This window comes from Pieris brassicae, chromosome 3 (assembly GCF_905147105.1).
Source record: "Pieris brassicae chromosome 3, ilPieBrab1.1, whole genome shotgun sequence".
NCBI classification, from domain to species: Eukaryota; Metazoa; Arthropoda; class Insecta; order Lepidoptera; family Pieridae; genus Pieris; species Pieris brassicae.
Window position 1 is genome coordinate 241,607 of NC_059667.1, and position 13,886 is coordinate 255,492.

General features: G+C 34.9%; 1 protein-coding gene across 4 annotated transcripts in view; it reads right to left on the reverse strand.

The window, feature by feature from the left end:
* The window catches only part of LOC123706999 (leucine-rich repeat-containing protein let-4-like), a 118,752-nt gene that overhangs the window by 89,671 nt on the left and 15,195 nt on the right, over window positions 1–13,886 (reverse strand). The window lies entirely within an intron of this gene.

Sequence of the window (13,886 nt, forward strand, 5' to 3'; positions counted from 1 at the left end):
CTTGCATTCAAACACTGAAATTAATCTTGTAAAGTTTCGATCACAATGTTCGTGTGATTGAAAAGAGGTTTTTTCACGAAAGACTTGCGAAATGAGATCTTTTGCCGTAAAATGAAGCTCGTTAGATGTACACGGCACATTCAATTCTAAACAAATGACGTGGAAAAAGTTCCCGCTTCAGGTGAGGCTGGCATTAACCAGATTGATGGTGCGACCCTCACTTACCGTAATTAAAACCTTTCAAACATTTACTCGGCAGTCGGTTTCACGAGTCTCCCGTTTTGATCGAGTTGCCTGATAACATGAAAGAGTTAATTATAATTTTTATATCAACAATATTTATTGAAATGCCTTACTTGAAACCTTTTTCTTTAGAAGCAGTCGGTCGTGGGACGACCATTTCTAATAAAATATGATATAATTAGAGTAGGTGTGATTCACTGCGTTCAACTGTGAAACTACGAGCACAGCACGGCAATTACATGCGATTACAAAATCCTCTATACAGTCCACATTAATGTTTATTGCCTCTGTAGAACGACTATGAATTATCAACGATAACTGTTTAATGCGCCAGCGACGGCCATGTAAACACGATCTAATGGTGTAATATGTTGTCCATTGAGTTGAGAATTTGAATCTTTTCTTTGTATTCATATAGGGGCCGTTCAAGTGTTACGTAAGCAGATTTACTACAATTTATACCACCTCTTCTTCTTGTCAGTTAAAGTAAGCAATATTTAAAAAATAATAGTAGCTAGATATACGCTAGCCTAATTTTTTGTAGGAATCCTCGAAAACGCATTTCGTTTTCAAGCATTGACAATGTGTTGGTTATATGTGTCAAAATTAAATAATGACTGTTGGCGTAATCACCAAATAAGAAAATACAGGGGGTATAGTGCTTCCGTATTACTTGAACTGCCTCATACATTAAAGAGAATTGTTACAGTTGACTAATTGATTTTATTCGTCCGCGACTCACACTAATTTTATTAAAATATGTTAAGCCTCATTTCTCTTCCGTCTAAATTCTTATTTGATTTGTACAAGTTCGTCCTTGGAAGTTAACGCGAGTTCGTAACAGAGGTGCGACACATGCGCCACAAATGGGGCCATTCTTTATTCACTTAGCCAACTCGCGACTAACATTACCGCCTTCGCCTCACTTTTTCATATTGAATAAGCTATGTAAAAGCCAACTTTATAATCTTGGTTCACGGGATCGAAACTGATATGTTTGCGATGGCGTATTTAAGCTTAAGTTGCCAAATTCTTTGAAATATATAAATAAACAAATAGCCGAGGTTCTCTTCTTACCGTTTGTTACAGAAAGATAACTTCTTAGGTCATTGGTTGAGCAGTGTTGGCCTAGTTGCTTCAGCGTGCAACTGTCTCCCATGATGTCGTAGATGCGATCGCCAGCTATGGGCTGTTCTATGTGCGCATATATCCATCGCTCTTGAAGAAAACCGAGACATCATGGGCACAAAAATGGGCACTCATCGACAACGTTACCGTTACCTTTTTGAAAACAAAAGATCATGACACAGCTATATCAATCTGAGGCCCAGGCCAAGGTTGTAGCGCCACTGCTTTTTCTCCTAGTTCATAAGTTGTCAAGAGTTGTTAGTTATCAAATGTATGTAGTGGTGTTTTCATGACTTAGAGAAAGAATATTATGGATTTCATAACTGACTACCCGTCGTCAATAAACGGAGTTTTATATTTGTAGTCTGAAGTTGTCGGCAGAATGACTAGTAAAGCCCATACTCCCTCTTGCATAGTATGCTAACTGCAATGATACAGCAGGTTAGGTGCGATTCGATTTGGAGCAATTAAGGCCAAAATGTCAACACAACAAAATTAATACTTGAATATTTAATAGCACTACACCTTGGAGGATATTACACGGCTGGCTTGGCCGTTAATTATGCAGTATACAATTAGAGTTACCTGCAGATGTAATCCTTTAAGCTTATTGGATTAAGTCTCAGTATTTGTTGTATCGCAAGTTATCATTTTTATAGAACAGGGGGCTAAGGGCAGGAGGCTTACCGCCGCCCATGGACACGCTCAATGCCTCTGAGGGCTCGCGAGTTCGTTTTTGCCTTTCGAGAATTGGTACGCTCTTTTCCTTGAAGCACCCTTAGTAGAATTGCGTTTAACTTCCTGCTTTTTTACTGAACTATTCTATGCGTCTCATTTGTTATGCTTAAACTGATCTACTTGATCTAATTCTATAATATTTGTAAAGAAAAATAAAGCTAAGTCAATTCAATGTATTCAGAAGTTTTTATTTCACGATTCGTATGTTCGACTGCGGGATGTAGAGGAAATACTTGTATGATTTTACTTAATGTAAACACAAAGAGCCAGGTGCGACGATACTAAAGTCAAGCGTGGTCACAATTAACACATCCGTTATTCAATAAAGCGCGTTTAAATTGAATAATCGTCGATGTTACTCTTTAAATGGATGCTAACGGCGATTCTACGATGGACGAATTTTAAACTGTTTTATTAGGAGCTTCAAAAGTGAACTGTAGTGCTACTACTGCCCTAGTTTATGGAAGTTCCACGTACTTTATGGAAGTGATTAAATTGCGTAATATTTTTAAACAAAAAAGTAGCTAATTTATATACATATATATGAAATTTAACATTCCAGCATTATTTATTTATTTATTTTCTGTTACTCCTGCCAAGCAAGTATTAATGTTGTGCCCGAGAGCGGGTAGCACATGGCAAAGAGAGGCACAGTGCAGACATGAATGGCGGGGTCTCAAAAGAATAAGATAAAAATATAATGTTTAAGTGTAAAAGTATCTGCAATTAAATATTATATTATTATTAATTTCCTAGTAAGTATGTAAATATGTTAATACGTTGTTTAAATAATGAACGTCTAAGATGTCAACAAGAACTGTGGACGACGGCTAAACGGCTAATTTGTTTAAGAGGTATTTCCGTTGCATGTCATACGATGACTCCAATTGTCGGTCTAATGATATCTTACTTGACTCCATCTCCATTTAATATTTTACATCGGAATTTAATAGGCAAAACTGAATCATATTCTCAAAGCATAATTACAATTAAAGAGGGATGTGGTTGTAAATGGGAAGGAACAAAATGTGTAATATCACCTTCAGGCGTATTTGAACTTAAGATTAAAAATTGTTGACAAGGGCGATATCCGATTTGCTTAGACTAGTTTACCTTTAGGGAAAATATCTTCCCGACCAATTTAGCAATTCAGCTCATTATTACCTACAAAATGCAGCTGATATAACGGAAGCCGAAGGCACTTAAGGTGCTGCAAGAATAACGAGCTGTAATGCATAATATTAGTTCGCTTCATTTTGCACTTTTAATTAACTTCATCTCACGTCCGGATCTCAGACTATCAGCGACCTGAATTTCGCCTCCAATTTTGTCATTAACTTATTAGGAATATTCTAAGAAAGGCACATTAATTAAAAATTTTATAAATTAACTACAGTGTAAATTTTTGAATTATCCCATAAATGTAGATAGGACAAGGAGAACGTTTTGCCTAAAACTGTTGTTGTTTAACCAATAATTTGTAACATTTGGCTCCAGTATTTATCACATTAACCTCTGCGGGATATCATAAATATTAAATGCTATCACTGAAGTAGAACAAACAATATTGCCATTTACCAGCTTTATAGGCCTTTAAGATGGTAAAAATAAAGAATTATTAAAATTTGTTTATTACATATTATAAAATTCTCATTGTATATCACCTCTTAACATATTTAAAAATGCCTCATTTAAATACAACAAAATCACACGATAATTTTATCATGAAAATATCAATTCATGAGTCGACAAACAAAAACAATGGATTCAATCATTACAATCCATTCGACATTTTCGACAATCGAATTGATAATCGTTCGAGGTCTGTTTGCATTCGCGTGTTTGTTTGTGTCCGCTGATTGCGAGACGTCAAATCGAATAATCGCAATAATTCGATTATCCCGGCAATTTCTCTGATGTTTACATCTGTCATTAGCGTCGTAGTTAAATGTACTGCGGTTATGTAATGGCGTATGATTAATGACTATTCTCTAAGCGTGAGCTCAGGTGTGTAACTGATGTCGAAATCATAAAGGGTAGGTCGTATTGTTAATTTCATATATTCGCGACAGTTTCCTAATACAGATTATACGCCGAGCTTTGTTAACCTGGTGGATGAGCTTGGATAACGTGGATATGATTCCCGAGAGTTAAGTAGTATTTTTTATTGGCGAGATATATATAGCTGCCGAATAATAGTACGGTACACAAACCGCTTAGGTTTGTGGGTTAGGTTGATAGGTACAATGAAGTCTCCAGTATACACCAGCAGTAATCAAAGCTATCAAGGCGCGGATAGCAAGAAATCCTGTCCGAAAACACAAGATGATGTCTTTGTAGAAGGGTTTCAGTAGGAAAACAGTAAAAAGCCAAGCCCACTCAAGCCTGGTTTGAGCGTCAAAACATAAAAAAACTGATCAGTAAGTACTGACACAAAAGTTTGTTTTTATCATTTTTTTCCATTTATGACAGAACTTTGGGACCAACTTCGTACATGTAGGTAATATGTACATATTATTATAACTGTTATACTTAACATTTTGCTTTTTCGAGGGTCGCGACATAAAAATGGTTGAGAAACGATAGCCTAAAGCGTTTAATAAATTTACCAGTTGAGCTAAAAGAAGGGCTTTAAACAAAAGGTTGTATTATTCATTCTGATCATAAACTTAAACCACGAATTCGCGCAATCAACTGTTCAAACGCAAAAATATCTTCGGTGAATAATACTGAGCGCCCAATTAGGCTGTGCGGTAATCACTTGTCAAAATAATTCTTCAGCCACGTGAAATATGACGTAATCCTTAATATAAAGGCTCAAAATTGACTACAGCTAAATATTCTCCTCCTTTCCGAATTCAATTATTTGAATGGTAACTATTTTAAGTACAATAAATATATGTACCTATTTAAAATATCAGAAACGGTATACTACATTTATAAATGGTGACATCAGATTCCGGACAATGAAGACCAACGTCCATCAAGGCGTAAGTGTATTTTTTCAATGACTTCCATTAATACTAAGTGGAAAGTTGTGGTTCGAAGGTTTCTAAGTTTAGAAGTCTCTTCGCTTCTTGAGTTAATAAAGAAATGTTTTCATAATACAGAGTATAGAGGCGGCTTTTAATATAAAACTTTGTTAGCAATGACTTGAGTAGGCCCGCCCGCAATGTGTCAGCCCAACTTTGAAACGATTGTTTCAACTTACCACAATAATAAGATTTTCTTCAAATGATAATATGGAATTCATTAAATTAAATTATTTTGGCTGCTTTAATTTGTTACTAACCTATAATTAGACTACACATGAACACATAGCCGAAGAACATAGAATGAATTAAGAACTGTCATATGCAATAACCGAATAACATTTTTATGAACATTCATGAACTAGAAAATAGATATTGTAGGGCCGAGGTCATTGCCTGGACTTGTATAGGAAATGATGACTTGGCAATCATCATTGTTTACTAATATGACGTTGAACCACGGGGCACTGTCACTTAAGCTTTGTGAATACTTCGAGTGTTCTAAATAAGAGCTTTGTTGAAACTTCTTATGCCAGCTAACCTCATTTGCTGCTCAGTTTTTGCGCAACATAAGGCAAGTAATTAAAGATACACATATATTAACACCTAACCACGGACTACTTCGCCACGTGCGTGACTGATACATAATTAAAAAGTCACACAATTCTCCAAAACACGTACATAACATATAAAAACGCTCACCTGCGAACAAATATTTACTCCAGTTAAGTGGGTTCCATTCCGTACATATGAAAAAACTTGTAAAGCTCTTTATTCATTGAAAGAGGCTCTCAGACGCGTCCTAACAGATATAATGAATAGGGAAAATATCTCAGATATTGAAATCTTCTTTTATTTATAAAGAATATTTTTTTTTAGAAATTTTGATTACACGAAACGGGAGCGAATTTAATGTGTTTTTCACCTTGAGCGCTATTGCGGAGCGCTAATAAATTTTTAGAGGACTATGTCATTTTTCTATTATATATATTGTGACTAGTAATTAATAAAAAATTTATATCTACCATTTCTATGTCTATCAAATCTGTCAGTAGCGACAGGTGTAATTTGGTGCAACACAAAATTCATAAATATTTGAGACTCACGACTTTAATACCTAATTAAAATCAATGTTCAAATCAAACAAATATCGTTTACTTAATCTTTGGGACTTTCCAAACAAAATAAGTCTAAGAATGTGGAGACATTAAAGTTATAAGACGCTTAATTCAGAGGACGATTCACAAAAAAAAAACATAAAGAAAAATATTGACGTCGATAGTTGTATAATTTTAAGACAAAGTTGTTGAAAGACGGTGTTACATGAACCCGATAACAATCTGATTATGATTCATATAAGACACAATAGATTAAAATTAAATATTTATTGTTTCCGCTTCTAAGAAACCACAGTAGTTTTTGTAATATGACATCATGTCATTTCAAGATTCCATTACGTAATAACATTAGCATAGTATTATTTGATGCCTTTTTGTAATCTATATCAAAGTAATTCTTGCTTATTATATCAAACAAATGAAAAACGTCGTATTTTCAAAATTCCAAATACCCATTTGTTGAAATTTTGGTATTCGAGTATATAGAAAGTTTGAAGTTTAACTGAGAAAATTAATATTTCATTTTTGAGAGTCGATAACACAAAGTGAAATGTATTTTTATCGCTTTGGTAGTATTCACTTAACTGCACGTCTAACTGACGAACTTTATACACGTTTTTGTAACTGAAGTCTAGACAGTGTATGTGATGCTGGAGATCAAATTAGTCTTTCTGTGGATCCTAACACATAATCATTTTGGTATATAAAGCCAAAACTGAAATTGCAATGACACCTATGAGCAAAAATATGAGCCGACAGTTTTATTGTAGGCTACACACAATAACTAACTTTTAAAATTTGTTTTAATTTTCAATTATTATTATTATTACTAAGTAAGTTAAGGTAATTGTAAATACTGTAAATTTGATTAATTATATTTAAGCTTTAATAAACGAAGTATTATTATTTTCTAGATATTTCGAGTTTTGCCAACACGTCATATACAAACAAGTATATGTAATAATAATAATAATAATCCAGTGGCGCTACAACCCTTTTTGACCTCATATTACATCTCATTTGTTAATTTTTATTTTAGAATAGGTGTACAGGCTTTCGGAGCTTTCGGATTTTGCATTTACTGTACGAGCAAATGTAAAAATATACAAAAACACACGACCTCAGGGTTGAGGGTCGCACTCCTAAGCGACTACTAAGTCTGCTCTCATAACTAGGCATAATAAAGTTACATCGTCTAAATCCTTGTTAAACTTTTATTATTAGAGACGTTATTAAAATGCCCTCCCTCTTTGTGCCACAAAGTAGGTCTCCATTAAAACAGATAATGCCGCTCTTATGAAAGGCCCAAGTGCTCACGGTTAAAATGAACAGTTAACTTTGACATTGTAATCACTGTTAAAGCAAGCTTAACTAAAGGGCAGCTTCTTAATTGTGTCTCGACCCCAAAGTATTTTAAATGCAATACTATGAAGACATTGTCTTGGACTAAATAAACTATCAAGGTAGGACTAGGTATTTACATGTTAATTATTTTAAAAATAACATTTCTACTAACGCGTACATAAAAAGCGAATTGTATATGTGTAAAAGAATTCTGAGTAATCACACATAATCACATTTAAAAAATAAACAAATATTTTACAGCATAAAGTATGTTGGCTTGTAGGCATACAATTTATAGTAAGTTATTTATTTGTAAAGTGGTAAAACGTGAATTTTACGAGAGCCGTAATATAACCCGGCCCCAGGACTGCTCTCACAGGGCACTGACAAAGATTCGCTGGAAAAGTTTCACAGATGTGCCATTTAGTTTAGGGAAGTGGATTTAACCTTTGGTTTGTCCCTCAGTGGAACAAGCATTAACTACTATGGGCATTATATATTATAGTCAAAATCATTTATTCATATAGGTAACAGAATGTGCACTTATGAACGTCTAAAAAGAAATAGATAATAAATGCTTCTAATTTTACATTTACTGCCAGTGCTCAAATCAAGGGCGTAGAACAGAAGAGAAGAACTGGCAATAAACTCTCCGCCACTCTTTTTAATCGCCAAGTTTTTTGTTTGACACAACGTTTGTAACCATTACACTATGTTCCACATGACATATTTAGTTATTAAGAGTTATTTAATAATAATAAATTAAAAACAAAATGTTGTCCTCTATCAGCAGGAGGCATGGTGAAATAGGAGCACGCACATACAGTCTCTTGGGAACAACACGCAAATACGTAGTCAAAATAACTAACATCACCGCATACACGAATTCAAGTTCACCAGTCACCACAAGTAGCACCCGTTCACGAGTATGACGCATGGCCACCTGCCATATTTTAGGGAGACAGAAGACCCGACGCATGGACGTCGCGACAAGTAATGACACTTAAGCGAGCAGGACGATCCTTGATATGTGAATATATGTAAATGTATCTCTCGAGAAGCCAAGCTCTGATCTGACAAACCTAGTACGATATTTTACAAAAGAGTTAATAGTTAAATTATTGTCTTTGTCTAACATTTACTAAAAAACAAAACATTCCAAGGTACATCTGAGTAGTTTACACTCTATGGCCGGTATAATATTTCACTCGCCGCAGATTTCATACGCTCTAGAGATCGGCAGGCGGCGTCGGGTTACTGGCCTAGCCAATAACCTTACGCGGCGCGAATAATTTTCCACAATTTTACTTTCGATTTCTCGCAGGAGCTCATAATTTAGGAGATTTATGGATATCTCGTGGCGAGGCTGCTTAGTGACAGTAGTTCGGTTAAGGGTCTACCTTTCGAACGGGGTTAAAATTGAAAACTTTGACTTGAAATGTTTAATGTACGATATGTTAGGTGATACCACCCATGGACACACACTGCTAGAAGACTGCTGCGTTGTCGGCGTTTTAGCAACTGGTACGCTCTTGAAGGACCAAATTGGTTCGGAAAAGATTTAGCGGGCAGCTGGCTTTAGATAGTGGTGAAGTGGGGCAACAAAACGCTCATTTGTGATACGGAAATTTCGTATTCTGCCTCGAGGCCCAATGATGAAACTAATAATTATACGATTAATACGATAATGTGTAACGATTACAGATGATAAATATTTCCAATTATTATTCAACTCTATTGACAGGCTTTCAAGAACAGTAAATAAGTTAGTTGAATACACTATAGAATATTAAAAGAAAAGACAATATGTTTTAGAATAAGAAGCTTAATTTTAAACAATTAAGAATTAACGAAATTCTGTTTGCACTGGGAGCGGAGCCAATAAAGACTAATTATTGTGGTTATGACTTCGGTTAGGTCGTTTGGTTGCTATAGCAACTGGAATATCGCGAATGGCCGGTCGTAAAGCAATCGCGATCGTCACGGAGCAATAATTGTGTAGATGTGGCATTACATATTCATGGCCACTAAGGGCTGGGGCCTCGGAGATTATGCTCGACAGCCCCTATAAAACAATAAGTACCTATTGTTCTTTGACGGCAATCATCGTAAAGCGTTAGCACCTGCGCTTAGTCTTTTTGTAACTACTCAACGTTATATAAGTGTTTTTATTGCAGCCTGAATATTAATGTTGTGGCTTTTCTAATTACAATTATCTAAGAATTCATTCTTCGGAATGAGCTAACACATCTTCGTCTGTTGCAACATAAACAAAAAAAGCCAGAGATAATGTTAAAAAATAGAGGAGTGTTGGCCTAGTGTTTTCTGCGTACGACTTTGCACCAATAGATGCAATTCGCTCGAACGGACGAACTGACTGACCCAAAGGTGAGCGTCAGGCACAAGAAGGCTGATTGCCTACTTGTCTGGTTGACATAAACATAAATGTTCATACAAACCTAACACTAATAAACAGAAAGATTGCGTTTCCTTAGTGAAATGTAACAAACAAAATTAATAATAAATTATATGGTTATTGGGTTTGATATAGGTACGCAGGTACAAGTTGGCATAGTAATTTTACAATTAAGTCTCTTTATCAGTCAGTTACAAAGATTAAGATTAAAACAAAAACTATAAAAATACTTAAATGAAGACTTTAAAGCCGTCGAAATCTCAGATCTAAAGCCCTGCATTTAATCGGGGAGATCTTATTATCTGTAGGCGCGTCTAGTCAGCAATAGTATAAGGACCCTTATATTTTATCGAGCTAAGCAGTACGTGACACGAACGTTACGATAGCCAATGAGATATGAAAAACGTTTGTCTCATATGAAAAATAAAAATGACCCACTTTTTATAAGCATCGAGGATGTGTCACGAATTATATTTTATTTCTATAGTAAAAGGCCAGTTGACACAAGCTTTGAGGATTTTAATATTTCAATGACTGTAGAGTAGTGACAAACAATTGAAATTTTCAATTTACACATTTAAAACATCTGCTTATAAAAGGCAAAAGATAATACGTAAATATAAGTATTGAACTACACTTTATATTCGCAAAGTAAGCTTGCTTATCTTACAAAAAGCTATTTAATATAAATACTTAATTACATTATGTGTAAATGGTATTTATTTTTGAACACTTTTCTCATACGCTTTCTCATCTCTCTACCGTGGGCAGTATCCGAGCAATGTGCGACATTTATAACTAAACAAGGTCGGAACACGCCGCACCGCTTTCCCTTTTAACATAGTTTTCCCCGTAGAGTGCTTAGACACAATAAAAACCTTATTTGTAAATTTATTTGTATAGGCTGAAATGTCCATGTCAAACATACTAGACGGCGTTGATTTTTTTATAAAATAAATCAGTGCGGCTACAACCAGTTTAAGTCTTAATAATCTGAAGCCCAGATCTGTATGTGTTTCATGATAATTTGTCAATCTAATAGGCAAGTAGGTGATCAGCCTCCTGTGCCTGACATACGCCGTCAAGCGAAAATTAATGCGCACATAGAAACAAAGTCCATTTGGCGCACAGTCGGCGATCGAACCTACGACCTCAGAAATGAGAGTCACTTGCTAAAGCCACTAGGCCAACACTGCTCTAAACATTGTTTTTTTATATAGCACTTTAATCTTTATGTATAGAAAAACGGCTCGTTGTTATAGTGGTTATATCCAGTATTTTGTGAAAAAATGCGGCGTTTCTACAACAAAAATAACAAAGAAAAATTATATTATTTGTACTGATATGTTTTATTAATTAGTTTATTTTTACAACTATCGTTGATAAGTTGAAGACAACTGCGAAATATTATTAAAATATAACGTTATTCAGAAAATGGGCTTCTTAATAATGTCTATGTAAAAGACATGTTTTATTAAGTAAATACGCTGTGTCTATATATAATGCCTAGCGAATTCTATTAACCGTGAAACTAAAGCGAGCGTATGAAAGTCAATAAAAACACTTGTAAATGTCTTTCCGATACTTTATTGAAGGTGCCTCACAACTTTGCCAATTTTTTAAAAGATTTTCTTTTCGTTCGATACAGATTCACTGATAGAATTTTTACCTACTATTACAATTATTAGCAAATACCAATTCGTACATTAAGAAAATACGAAGTAAACCGACGCCTCTGACCTCTAACTTTTAGTTAAACGCTCGTTAAGTATCTAATAAAAATGCAGCATATTATCGATAATTTGGAAAATTTATAGAACAGTAAAGATAACATAAATAATTGGAGGCGAGGAAAGGTCGGCATTATGCAAGATTTCTCCAAATAGTGGGATTTCTATCAAATTAATAGTCCTATCAGAGATACAATGAACGCCCGCGGATCGTTCAATTTATGGGCGTTTGTTAGCGTTTTAATACCGTGAAATAGGATATCGTATTCATTGTTCACTTTGGATTTATTCCTTCACTTTTGACCTGCATTCTGAAAGTTCCCAATATTTTATTTAGAAACATGAGCTCGGCAACAAAGGTATATAGTACCTTCCGTGTACTTGGCCGCTATTAATTAAAATACTGTCTGGCATAATTTGATCTGTAACATCCTGGACATTGGGCATACAGTTTTGAAGGTATTGGCTGCAGCACAAAGAATCACGGTCTTTGTGCGACGCTGCATATGTAGCCAAAATGTCTAAATTCTGCGTTAGCGATTAGTGACAGTTAAACCAGCTTACAGTTAATTGAAGGAAACTGCATGTGTACAGGCGAATGGCCATAGTTTAATCATTTCCGGATTAGTAAGTCGTACATAATAAGCAATATACTCAAATTAAGGTTTAACCACAGTCCACAAACCACGGAAAGCAGTTGGTTGGTATGAAATACAATTCTTTTCGACGTGTATAATTTTAAGCTAAATAGCGAAAGTTAAAACGGATTTACGTTTTAATATGAATTTAGCAAAGACTACAATAAATAAGTTATGCTGTCTAATTGAAATATCACTTTGTGTCTAGATTTTAAGTGTAATATTCCTGAATAAACTACCTAATTGATTACTGATTAACCAGTTTCTGTGAGGCTTCCATGTTTCACTTAGGCGAGCTTACGTCGAGAGCTACGTCTATTGTTAGATCACGAAAATTGAAACATATAGGTAACATTACATAGTATATATATGTTTTATGAAAATGTTAATTTCCTTTTATTAATCAATATTTAATACACTTGTATGCCTATTAATGTATAGTTTGATTACACACAGGGCAAAGGCTTTTCCATCGCAGGGGTAGGATTATCAGCGCGGATCTAATAGCGGGTATTACACCTGATTGCCTCTTATAAATCGCTTAACGAAATTATTCTTTCGAAGGCATTCGACCAATTTATCCTTTTCGAACCAAAGCAAAATTACAGATCTAAAAGTAATTGGAATAAAAAAGACGGAGTTCCTGGAGTTTTGGTGTTTCGGCGGCGATTAACGGTTTCTTTGAGATTAACGTGATTTTAATACGTTTAATCTGTGTTTATAGTAAAATATATGGGGCCTCAGACTAGTAATTAGTAGTTGTATTGAAATTAATTTACCTTAAACACTTATTTAGGTAAGCTAGCAACCAAAATGCTACGTTAGTTAACTAGTAATAATAACATTTACACAAACTATGGAACTACTTTTAGGTAAATCTATAGGTATATATTTTGTAGATGATTTGAATAGAATTCTATCAAGAGTAAGCTTTAAAGACTAAACGGTTAAAGGAGGTTAATTAAGGTGCGTTCAATTTTGTCCCAATGTCCCACTATCGGGTCTCGAGATTGACAAATTGGGTCTCTACGGGGCTGGCCGATCTAACCAGACCTTTATTTAAGTCAATCTTAATTGCAGAGTTCGACCATTTAATGGCTGTGTCTGTGACATACTCGTATACCGAATAGGAATCTCGTTGGTTTTTAAAGAGAAGTGGACTAGTATGTGTGCTTAATATAAACGAAGAGAAAACAAACTCAGTTTTCTATGAATATAAAACAAGAAAAATATACGTATACAAAAAAAGGTTACGTAATTTTTTATTGTTCAAAAACTAATTATGATACTCCGTATTTCTCATATCCTGTTCGTGAGCAGGAGTCGAGATGAAAAGTTTTAACAACCTTCATTCAAGTGCAGTACATTCGAGTACATGATAATTTCAAAGCACGCTCCTCGAAAATATGGCCGTATCCGCAACGCTATAAAATCCTTAGTCATGGTTTCAATCGGGCTTTCGGCTGATAAAAGCTGTCAGCCGCGGAAGACTTCGGGTG